This window comes from Limulus polyphemus, unplaced genomic scaffold, assembly GCF_000517525.1.
Source record: "Limulus polyphemus unplaced genomic scaffold, Limulus_polyphemus-2.1.2 Scaffold863, whole genome shotgun sequence".
Lineage (NCBI taxonomy): Eukaryota > Metazoa > Arthropoda > Merostomata > Xiphosura > Limulidae > Limulus > Limulus polyphemus.
The window spans coordinates 381,830-393,781 of record NW_013666473.1 but is presented as its reverse complement, the minus strand read 5'-3'; positions in this window follow the sequence as shown (position 1 = coordinate 393,781).

Genomic DNA, 11,952 nt, shown 5'->3' with positions numbered 1-11,952 from the left:
TTTTCTTTCTACAAAACAACAACGTTTCCTAGCAAAAATTCAGTTATTTAAAAAATAACAAAATTTGTAAAAGTCATAAGCATATCTGAGAACTTATCTTTCCAAAAGGAAAAAAAATACAGTTAAACTGAGCCAAATTGTATTATTTTTAGCCTATTATAAAAATGTTTTGATGTTATGGTTGAATAACACTATTTCAAAAATCAATTAAATGAAATGCAATAAAAATGCCTATTTTCACGTAATAATGTATATTTTTTTTCAGACTGTAGCATCAGAAACTTGGATTATTGTTTATTAATATGAACTATATGATACCTTTGGTAGATACACGGAAAGTGCACATATGAGCTTGTGCTAATCTAAAACAAGCAAGCAGATAGACAGAGAAAGATAGACAGATAGGTAGTTAATCATTATGGTCCAATTATCTTTTTACAATTAGCTATTCTAGATGGTGGCTGAAACACATAGAAAGTAATTTAACTTGGTATGTGTGCATTATACGGGCATATATGATTGAATGTCAAGTTTTAATAGCATTAAGGCTTCACCGAAATTACTTCTGTAGACATACTTGGGCAATTATCAATTTCTTTCTCGGATTTATTTCAAAATGCAATTAATTCATGTCAGTGACAAAGCTTGCGCGGAGTGGGATTAATTCCCGTAAGTGAAAGTGCGCTGTTATGTGTAACGTTGTGAGCATCGTGTGGCTTCCCGATAACGAAGTCTGTACTCGGCTTCCTGTTACCCCTCAACAGATTCTGTAGTTTGGTCTCATAATACTTGATTAGGAAACCTGGATAAAGCACTCAGATTAATGAGGTTTTAATTAATATGCTTCGGTTTAGAGAAGAATGCATGACGTTGTTGCGGGAAAGCACTCATTCCTCAATCACAATCCATGTGTTCTAGTGCAGCTTAAAACAAGAAAAATATTCAACTCAGCCATGTATTAAATTGTTGGGAACAATTAGATTTAGAAAATGGGCTTTTAAGGCTTCGGTGCAATTCGAACCTGTCCTAGTGAATCGGAGCATGATATATGTTTGCTGCTGAATTTATTCTCTATTAAACATAGATGCATTAGGTAAATTTGAAACCTAAGAGTGGGCAATGTCTCACACGTGAATGACGTCACGCTTTGTTTAAATACCGAATGGATCTTATCTGATATTATACTTCCATTTCAACCTAGAAGTAGAACTATCCTATTTAGTTAATGATGTGATATGATTCCAGACGTAAAATCTATTATCCATGAATTGGCTTTCTCTTTTAATATATAACCAGTCTAATGTTATGCGTGAAGTATAAAGCAAATGAATAAAACAGCACTAATTTAGAAATATAAGCTGAAATTTCAAAATTAAATTTAAAATATCATAGTTAGACTGGATTACTACATATTTTTATTCAACCAAACGAACAGTGGAAAAGAAATTAGAATATATTTCAAAATAGTCATTTATATGCACAATATAGTTAACTCTTTCAATGCCATGTGAATTTGAAATTTTCTACCATCAAGAAGAAAGAGTTTACCAGTTTCAGATAAGCAACAAAATATTAAAATTTGTCTCTATTTATTTTATTGTGTGCTCTAAAAATACAACTAGCACAGATAGTGTTGTTTATAAATAAACGTGGCAGTGAAAGAGTTAACGAGCTTGTTTTATTGACGTTAGTTACAAACCGTAGAACATGAGTGAGTACCTTCAACTTCAAAATGGCCAGAGTTAGGGTCGAAGCAAATAAACTTGTTTGAAATAATTACATATGGGCAAAAAAAGAGATCCTCATTAACGAGCATGCGCCCCTAGTACAGATATAGTCTCTTCATCTTGGTGCATATTTCTCATTAGTTGGTGTCAAGGAAATCCCGTAACTGTTTTATGACATTCTTGTTGGCCATTCCACGTCATTTCTGGTTTCAACATAGTCCTGGCAGTATAAAACTGGACATTATCCTGCATCTGGACAAAGCCTGATCTGATTGCACCTGTAAATAGTCACAGAACTGAGTCCAGTGCATCATCAAGATATTGTTGACTAGTAACTCCGCTTCTCGGAAACACAGTATGTCCATTCACACTGATACATCTTCACATCCTAACTGATTCGCAACTTATTTAGCGATGTTGCACTGAGGATATCATCCACTTCAGACTTTTCCAATCATGAACCTGTGGTTATATCATCTGTGAAAAATACAGACACCAAGTGCTGTTCCTACTAAATCTGATGATCTCCACAGAAGTCCAAACAAACTTTGCGGTCGAAGAAAGAATTAGAATCCATGTAAATAATTTCCCTCTCAAGCCGGACTTGGGAAATCTGTTTGTTCATTGATAGGTAGTTAAGATGCTATTATAAAGTCCATATTGACTGCATTGGCGGTGAACTGGTGATTTCTAACATGTTGTGCACATGGCAGTCATTTATGGGGAAGTTGAACTTACATGACCTTGTCCAGATTACCTAGTGTACAGGCCAAACTGATATCGTGTTAACAACATTCCCACGACGGACCTGTATACACCGACAGAAGCTGACACTTGTGTCTGTATATATAGAGTTTCCTACATCTGAACAGCTCTGATAATCTGTATTTCCATCATATTTGTTTATATTAACAACAGATAACATTACCAAGTGCTTATAAAGGAACAACAATTAAAACAATAAATGGTCAAATCTGAAGGCCTGGGAAAACAAAAAACTGGATTACTGTATTTTAGTGCAGATACAACTGTCGTACAAAATGCACTAAATAACCAACAGGACACGTCATACGTGCACATAACTAACGATATGAAGTGTAAACTTTTCGTCCATATTCAATCAACAGGACACGCCATAGGTGCACATAACTAACGATATGAAGTGTAAACTTTTCGTCCATATTCAATCAACAGGACACGTCATACGTGCACATAACTAACGATATGAAGTGTAAACTTTTTGTCTATGTTCAATCAACAGGACACGTCATACGTGCACATAACTAACGATATGAAGTGTAAACTTTTTGTCCATATTCAATCTTTGCTTGAATTTTGTATATAGTTGCAAAGAAATAGTGTCTGATGATGGGATGACTAATGCACGTAAAACATTAATATTCTTGAACAAACTGGCCTGTGGTGTATGATTTAACCACAATTTACTGAATTATGATGAATTTAAATATTTCGGTTTCATTCATTATTATTATATTTCCACAGTTTCAACACCAAAGAATTCCACGCAATTATTTACACATCCAAGAAATCCTCTGACCATCCTTTATAGAATTATTACATCATTCGTACAGAACAAAGAGAAGTCTATTTCATTTGTACACGAGCTTTAGCACTTCTAGTGCTCTATTGCGACTAACATGGCGCTTACTCGCACGCGCTATTTATAATGTTGCTACTTAGTTGTTGGAAAAATAGGGAAAGAGCTTATGGAAAGTATAGTAAAGTTGAAGCATTGAATAAAAACAATTTGTGATTTTGTTCTATTTTGTGCTCGAACGTGTATGTGTAATTTCATCATACTATATAACAGGAGAAAATTTCTTTAAAAAAAATTCCAGAAAGCCTGATTCATATAGTATAATTTTCAAGCTTCTTTGCCTGCGTTGAGTTCACATAATCTGTACAAAAACTATTTCCAAGACAAAAGTGATGTTTTTGATACGAATTGTTTCGAACAACAAAGCGAGTATTGTTGAACTGATTTAAAAGCGATCAAGTCATACTATTGATTACTTGACTTAGAAAATTCCCCAGATAAGCCTCAGACAAGAACTTTTACGATAGTTTCAAGGTTTCTCCTAATGCGTTGGCTAAATTTCATTTCATTATTTATCTCAAACACTAATACTAGTTCTCTACCAAAGTTAGTTTTTAACTGCTCAAGAAGTTGTCCTAAATGAGATGTCATTAGCATCGGATACAAAAGCCCTTGATATTGTCTCCCTTACCTCTCAGTTAATCAGCACACATATTTTTTGTTAATTATTAGAAAACTAAATACGATAGAAAAATCATGGACATGACTCTTCATCTCATGTGCAATTTTATCTACCATTATATCTTAAAACAACAACAAAAAATACTTAAAATCCTTATGCATAGAAGTGGTCATGTTCTTCACAACATATTAGGTAGGTTAAGGCAACTGTCTCAACAATACTATCTATAAACACTTCATACTTTTATCATCACGATAAACTGGTTTAATAAAGTCAATCAGCTACCCCCAAAAACAATATATATGTATGTAACAGTTAGAAAACTGCAATACGTTACCCTTTCTTATCATAGAAAAATAATATTTTTTTAGGTTTACTTATTGAATTCCTTTTCAAAAATTTCGTACAAAATTTTTGTACTTAGCTGATTCCCTTGTGAACACAGCGTGAATAGCCAAAAAGTTGAATTAATTTGTTTCATCACTTCTCTAGGTCTTTGATAACACAAGTGGAGGGGTGGTACAAAGGTTAGTTTGAGCATGGGTTAATCGCCCCTTGAATACTCCATAACAAAAATGATGGCTGACAAAAGAATCTAGGACTTCAGTCTGGCTTAACAGTGTGGTATAGATACAATGTTGCAGTGTCTTGTCTGCTGAAGACGTTATTTACTCTGTCTGCTCCACTAGACATATTGTTTTAACAGTTAAGAGGCTGATAATTGGTGAGTGTGTTAACTAAATGTTTTGCTATTACTTGTTCAATCTTTAGGTATATTATTTTCTTGTCCTTGTTTGGTTTATTATTTGTAAAGCATTTCCTGTTTACTGTGGGATTTAATACTTGTTTTTGTTTTAACATGCTTATTTTACTATTGGACTCTATGGTTATGCAAAGTTATAGTCATCAAATGAAATTTTATGTGATCAAGCACAACTTTCAGTGGAGTTAACCAAAAGCACTTGCCAGCCGAGGTGAGAGCAGTATTGTATTTATGATTCACTCTTAGGACTGAGAAGTTATCAGATGATGAAGAAAAACCTTGGTCCGCTGGAACACAAAACCTGTCACATTGTTGAAGTGCTACAGAAACTACACAGTATACTAACTGTCAGAATTTAAAAATCTGTACTTCGCCAATTGTCAAAATAAAAAGGAATTTAGTTATATTTCTTAACAGTATAAATATATACCATGTTGTTGTTAGGCTTAGGATTCTTCTACAGTAGATGTCTGTGACTTGTTAGCGATAAATTAAACGATGAATAAACAGCTCGCACTTCACTTGTTTTCAAAATAATATATATATTCAGAACAAGTTAACGTATGTACAATAAATTCTTCAACACTATAGATATTATGAAAATATCATAAATACTATAGATGTAGTTCTCTCCTTCTTGTCAAATATCCACTTAGGCCTATTCAATTACTTTAGAATTGCAGTTGACAATCCGAACTACCTTCTATATTACTATCACACTAGTACTCTCTGTGATTCACTTACAATGGTGGCGCGAGTTACCGTAATACTTTGGCCTTCTTTCTTTTGAAGATTCTCTGTTCCTTTTGTCAAAGCTCACTCAGGCTGATTCAATTACTTTAGAACCGCGCTTTGACGGAGTATAATTATTTTTCTTATCTTATTTTCTACTGTTAGTTTCACTATATCATATTAAACGTTAGACCTATGTCAGTCGTTAGGCCTATCACTTCTACGGTAATTAACTTCACACCAACTTTATTCTCTTTTGCTATTATCTGTCTGCTGCTTCCGGCTCGTCTCACGCTATTTATATGTATACTGCCTAATCGTCTGTCCACTTCTATATTCTCGACGTCAATATATTGCACATGACGTTCGATATTCTCAACATCAATGAATTATTAACATAACTTTCTACAATCATCTGCTTTAACTCTTATTATAACAAAAACTAAGCAATAATAAAACATGAACTCATAAAACTAAATTAATCAATACTATAAGTGGAGTGGCTGATCTTGGTTCAGGCATTGATATCTCAGTGATAAATTTGTTTCTTTGTCCAGAAAAAAATGCTGCATTAAGTTGAACAAATATATGTTATAGTAAAGCATTATGTCAATGCTGTTCTATAATTATGGACATTTAAATATGTAGCAGATGGAAGGTTTATCAGAACAGTAGCGAAGGCAAAAGTGATTGCAGTTGTGCCACATCTGAACGCAAATTTATGGATTCCTGAGCATCTGGGGTTACTTGTTAATGACTATAGTAACAATCAGACTTAGCACAGAGAAAGAAACTCAGATAAATGTTTATAGAGTGCCTTTTAGGCTTCTTTAAATCGCCAGTGAAGCTATCAGTACGGAAACTGAGTGGATGTTCAAGAATAGAATAATACAATCTCCAGTAGTTATTGTAAAGATAAAGAATGAACTTTTAGGTTCTGCATGGACTAGGAGCAGATGAATCTGAGGTGAAGTCTTTTTTTTTGCCATGAAAAGATGAATATCTTTTTTCGTTGGAAGGTACCAATAAGCTCAGTATGTTAGATCGGATTTCCAGCTACTAGCAAGTCAAAGTGGACAATGAAAATATGTATATTTATACATTTAGCACTCATGAAGGACTGTATGAATCCTTTAACACGTTATTCAGTTTCTGTAACTTATTTGGCACTTTGAGAGGCTAACAAAATTTACATTATGATGGGAAGGATGTCTCAACTATATGGATCAAATTTAGGTTTTTAGTTGTTGTTTTAGGACACTTCCAAGAACCTATGAAAATGGTATTTCAATGTATATACAAGTATAAGATGTGAGCTTGAAATTGAAACCAGGAAGGAGTGTATGCATTCACACATACAATATTATAATTTTTCAGTCATGCAATAGGGAGAGATATGTCCATTGATTCTGTAAAAATTGCAGTAGCCAGTGGATGATCCTAACCTGAAACTAACGAGAAGACCACAACTTTCTATATTTTGTGTCGTATTATTTGAGGTTTGTGGTCAATTTCCCCAAGTTATCCACACCAATGTCTGCACTGACTGTGACTTATATGTGATTTATGCGAACAAGTGAATGTGGGAAAGCATTCTAGTCCTTAAAACGCACTCTGGTTGAAACAACAGTGTTGGCTTATCTTTGTCAAGATGATCTGTTCATCCTGAGCACTGACACTGGTGACAATGGAATTGAAATAGTTTTGTAACAGATGGTAAGGAGTGGTTAACTGTATATACAATATATTCTCTAACAGTTCTTGAATGTTAGTACTACTTGACAAAGAACAACCTGCTTGCATATGCATTATTTATCAAGCATTACCATCATTAGTTATATGATAGGAAGTTAACTACTTAGGTGGACCATGCACAGCTATGATTGTTTGCTTCACTACATCTTTATTGTGCAACACTATCCAATAAGCAGCGTGGAAATATTGATGGATTATCTTTCCACCTAGTGAGATCATGTTCATTTGTTGCATATTTAGATCCTTGATACCATGCTATGGTAAAAGCCATTATAGTAACAGTGAGAATGATATAAACAAACGATACTAATTATACTTGTTGGTGGACAACACAAATCGCTAGGACTTTGGGAACGGCAAATGAAGGACTAAGAAATAGCCTGAGAGTTACTTGTCATGCTTCCCGAAGATCAAAAGCGGGAGGTACTTTAAGTTTGCATAATGCAATGATTGTAGGGCACTCGGAACATCACACACACTATCACAAACAAATATAATTGTTTTTCTTTTCCAGCTGTAAGTGGATAAAGAATTTAAAGATTAACATTGAATACATCATAGAGAACTCTGACAAAGAGTTGTAAGTTCGACTTTACAGAAAATGACCCTGGATATACCTAATCCACTGAAAAGAAATTGGTATGTATTGGTCTTTATTCATTATTTCACTAAGTGAGTTAAAGCTAATTCTTTGGTCCTTATATTAACACAGTTCGCTTCTGATGTGCTGGTGAATCAATGGATAACACAGTTTAAAGAACCTGGAGAGATTCGCAAGGATCAAGGAGCTAGTTTTATAATACGGTTGAACAGGTGGTACAGACTGTCAACTAAACACTTTCCAAGTTTTGAATTCCAAGTTTTTGAATCAGTTAGAATAATTATCTACAACATATCATAATCATGCCTCACAATTGAGAAACAGTTGACTTGTTCTCTGCTTCTCCTGATGTTTGGATGAGGATCTTCTAGTGGATCTGTTGTATGGCCTTCCACCCAGTGCAGATGTATTCAAAGCACACAGGAATATATATGTGGTGTGTCTGCATTTGACAATAGTTGATCCATTGAAGTTTGGTAAAGCAGGCATACTTCAAATAAGATGTTATGAGCCTGTTACAGGTAATAATAGCCCCCAATGACACAGCGGTATGTCGGTAGACTTATACCGCTAGAAACCGGGTTTCGATACCCGTGATGGGCAGAGCACAGATAGCCCTTTGTGTAGCTTTGTACTTAATAACAAACAAAATACAGGTAATAAATGGTTGATAAAAAAGTGTGTTTTAAAAAGTATTGAAAATCGCGCATCGTTACATGGGTATGAAATTTCAAGTGTGTTTGTGGAACGAGCTAGAAATCCGAGGGTTTACTTGGTTAAAACAAAAGGTCCAATCAAATATTGAAATGCAAAATAAGTTTGTTCCACTAGATATTCTACAGCTTGAAGTGTGACAAAATATCACGTTTTCTTGACGCAACTTGTGATGTGATAAAAGTGAAATTACCCGTTATTTCTTCGTGAGACAGCTGTTTGCTCAGCAAAACTCACGCTGGTAATAATACTGTACAACGTGGTTGAACAAGGGAAGTACCATAAAAAATGTTTGCACGTCATCAAGATGAACTTTGTTTGTCATCTGACTGACTTTCCTTTTGTTATGTGTTTCAGGTTATGATTTGAAAAATGTACATGTGTACACATATACGAAGCACGATCTGATTTTCTCTTCAACGGGAAGCAGTCACTATTTATTCGTGTTTCCTTTCATTCCTACCGTAAAAGTATCAATCTTTTATCGCAAACAATTCTACCAAAACGCATGTATATTATATCCAAGTATAATGAATGGTTCCTGAACCAATCAAATAGAGTGCTTGAGGAACTCCAGCAACTTATGAAATCTTTGCAATGATTTGTTAGGCTTCAGTATATGGAGACTGGAAGAAGCTGTTTTTTGTTCCATGTATCCAACTGTCCTATATGAAAACTGCAATGAAAACTAATGAAAGTTTATTTTCTACGTTCTTTTAAAATTCTGGTTTACACGTAAGTGTCATAGATCCAGTAGGTTTCGACTCTTTCGAGTGAACAATTTGTAGAATCGACACATTTAATTTAATGAGAATAATATAACTTTAAAGTTTGTTTGTTTTTAATTATGCACAAAGCTACACAAGGGCTATCTGTGCTCTGCCCACCACGGGTATCGAAACCCGGTTTCTAGCGTTGTCAGTCCGCAGACATCCCGCTGTGCCACTGGGGGGCAACTTTAAAGTTCTTGATTCTCTCTCTCTCTCTCCATTTTTCTCGTTTTGTCTCCGATAATAAATTATGGTTTCAGAATGAAATTATAAAAATGTGCGCCTCATGTTCCTGACGAAATCCTTTTCGTCTCGATACGCGTTCTACCATTCCCAGTGCTGTAAAAAAAAACGGACCACTGGCCGAGGAATGACATACAATCACCACTGACCAATCCGAAGCCTCGCCCGATTATTAAGAAGATACTCTGTAAGGTGGAATTTTGATAAATATTTTTGTTTCTGCAGAAAGAGATCTGAATCATTTTAGTTGTGAGACAGCATGATTTTGTCTCTGCTCAATTTATTTTATCATTTAATGTGTTTACATTTTAAGTGTAATGGTGGTTAATTTTTTTTCTGTTCATCCGCTCTTTCACTCGTTTTTTTTTACAGCACTGGGAATGGTAGAACGCGTATCGAGACGAAAAGGTTTACACTTGTAAACAGATATAATACTGTGTTATAACTGTGGTAAACAGATATAATACTGTGTTATAACTGTGGTAAACAGATATAATACTGTGTTATAGCAATACTTACCTAAAGAATGAATAAATTAGGGGGTTGGCTATACCTGTACCTTGGGTTATCTTATTTGTCCATTTATCCTATATGCTTGCACACGATGCTGCGCAGGTTGAAAGTACCTAATATCATTAAATAAACACATTTCTCATGTCTAGATTTTACATCCGCATACAATATATTCAGTTCTCAGTTAGTTGTAACATGTTTTTGGTTATGTATATCGAGAATGATCTTCTGTGATTTAAAAGGGCTTATAATTCTCGTTGGTAGACAAGCTGGAGGACGATAACTCATGAACATGATTAAAATCGTAAAACTAGTGTGTTCAGCTTATAGCTCGTTAAGAAACTAGTTTTGCAATATCAGAAATTGCCGAACCCCTTATATTGTATTCCTAAATAACTTAAACGTTAAGAAGTCTTAATGCCGGTTATATAGATGCATTCGAACACACATATACACGCACATTTAAGTAAACCTTTACAAATGCATTAGTTTATAGACAGGTGCAATAAAAAGTATAGCAATATTCTGTGAATAAAAGATATTGAGAGAACAAGCTAGATTGCTACTCTGCTGGGACGACACAGGGAAAAGCACACACGTTCTGTAGATTACTTGGTAGTGCTAATGGATTGGAACAAAGAACTTGCCAGAGATTGAAGGTGGATTTAAAAGTATTCATCAATTAAGTGTCGTCTTACACAGACAGCGTAGTAAACGTACGACAATCTCAAGTACCACTAGCTGCAGGGCTCTCATCCCACGTATTCTGCAGCCTGTGAACTCACTTCGAAAGAATTAGTGCAAATATAAGATAGCGTAAATTGTTTTTTAACTACATATTTAAGAAAATGGAACATTCCCGTATATTTGTATATATATATATATAAATAACTTCTTTTTTTTAAGTTCGTGAATTGCTTCCAAAAGTTTATTTGTTTCAAAATTGGTATATGTGGGTACGCTATGTGCCAGAATACGACTTCTACAGAATGATCAATTTTACCATGGTCATTTAGGATCCTTTAGGTACCAAGGCTGCTAGTTAAGTATCAAGATTATTTGGCAAAGTCTATATGGAAACCCAAGTTATAAAAACCTAAGATACAGGAGTGGAGGAACAAAATAAGATTACATACATATACCGGGTCACGTGTTTCTTGTTTGTGCCTAAAATAAATTATTTGACAGGTTTTTAAAAATCAAACTTAATGTAACCTACAAAGTGTACAAAGGTTTTATTATTGGAAACTTTGGGTATTATTGTCTCTGTGTATTGTTTTTCATTATTCAGACCGAGCTCTCTGTTGCTGATGTTAGCCCAGATTAAAAAAAACGGTTTCTTAACAACGCCCGCAGCTGTTGTTGTCTTAGTACAGCGATATATGACTGACTTTCTGCGCTCTGTCCATAGCGGGGCATCAAACCCTGGATGTTAGCGTTGTAAGCCTATAAACTTTCCGCTGACAGGGGCCCAGCTATACCTTTAAGTTAACTTGATCGTAAAGAGAGTCCGGGACCGAAGCCCCCAGCATGGTCCTAGGAGCAGAACCACCGGCGTGGACAACAAGTTTGCACATTATTTTAGGCCTATTACTTGGTAGGTAGTAGTACGTGAAAATAATAACTACTATTTAAAAGCCATGTAATCAGAAGCCATGGACAAATGTTATGCTGTATATCCGATTCTACCAAACATTATAACTTGATAAAGGCTAGAAAAGTTGTGGATTCGATTCGTGATATAGACTTAAACTTAAATCCATAAGTTAATTAATTTTCAAATATAAATAATCAAAGTTGTTTAAGATGTAAAATACTTCGAATAAAATTAGTAAATTATAAATGTTTTTTTTTTTTTCATCTAAACATTTAACATTTTTTGGGGGTTTATACT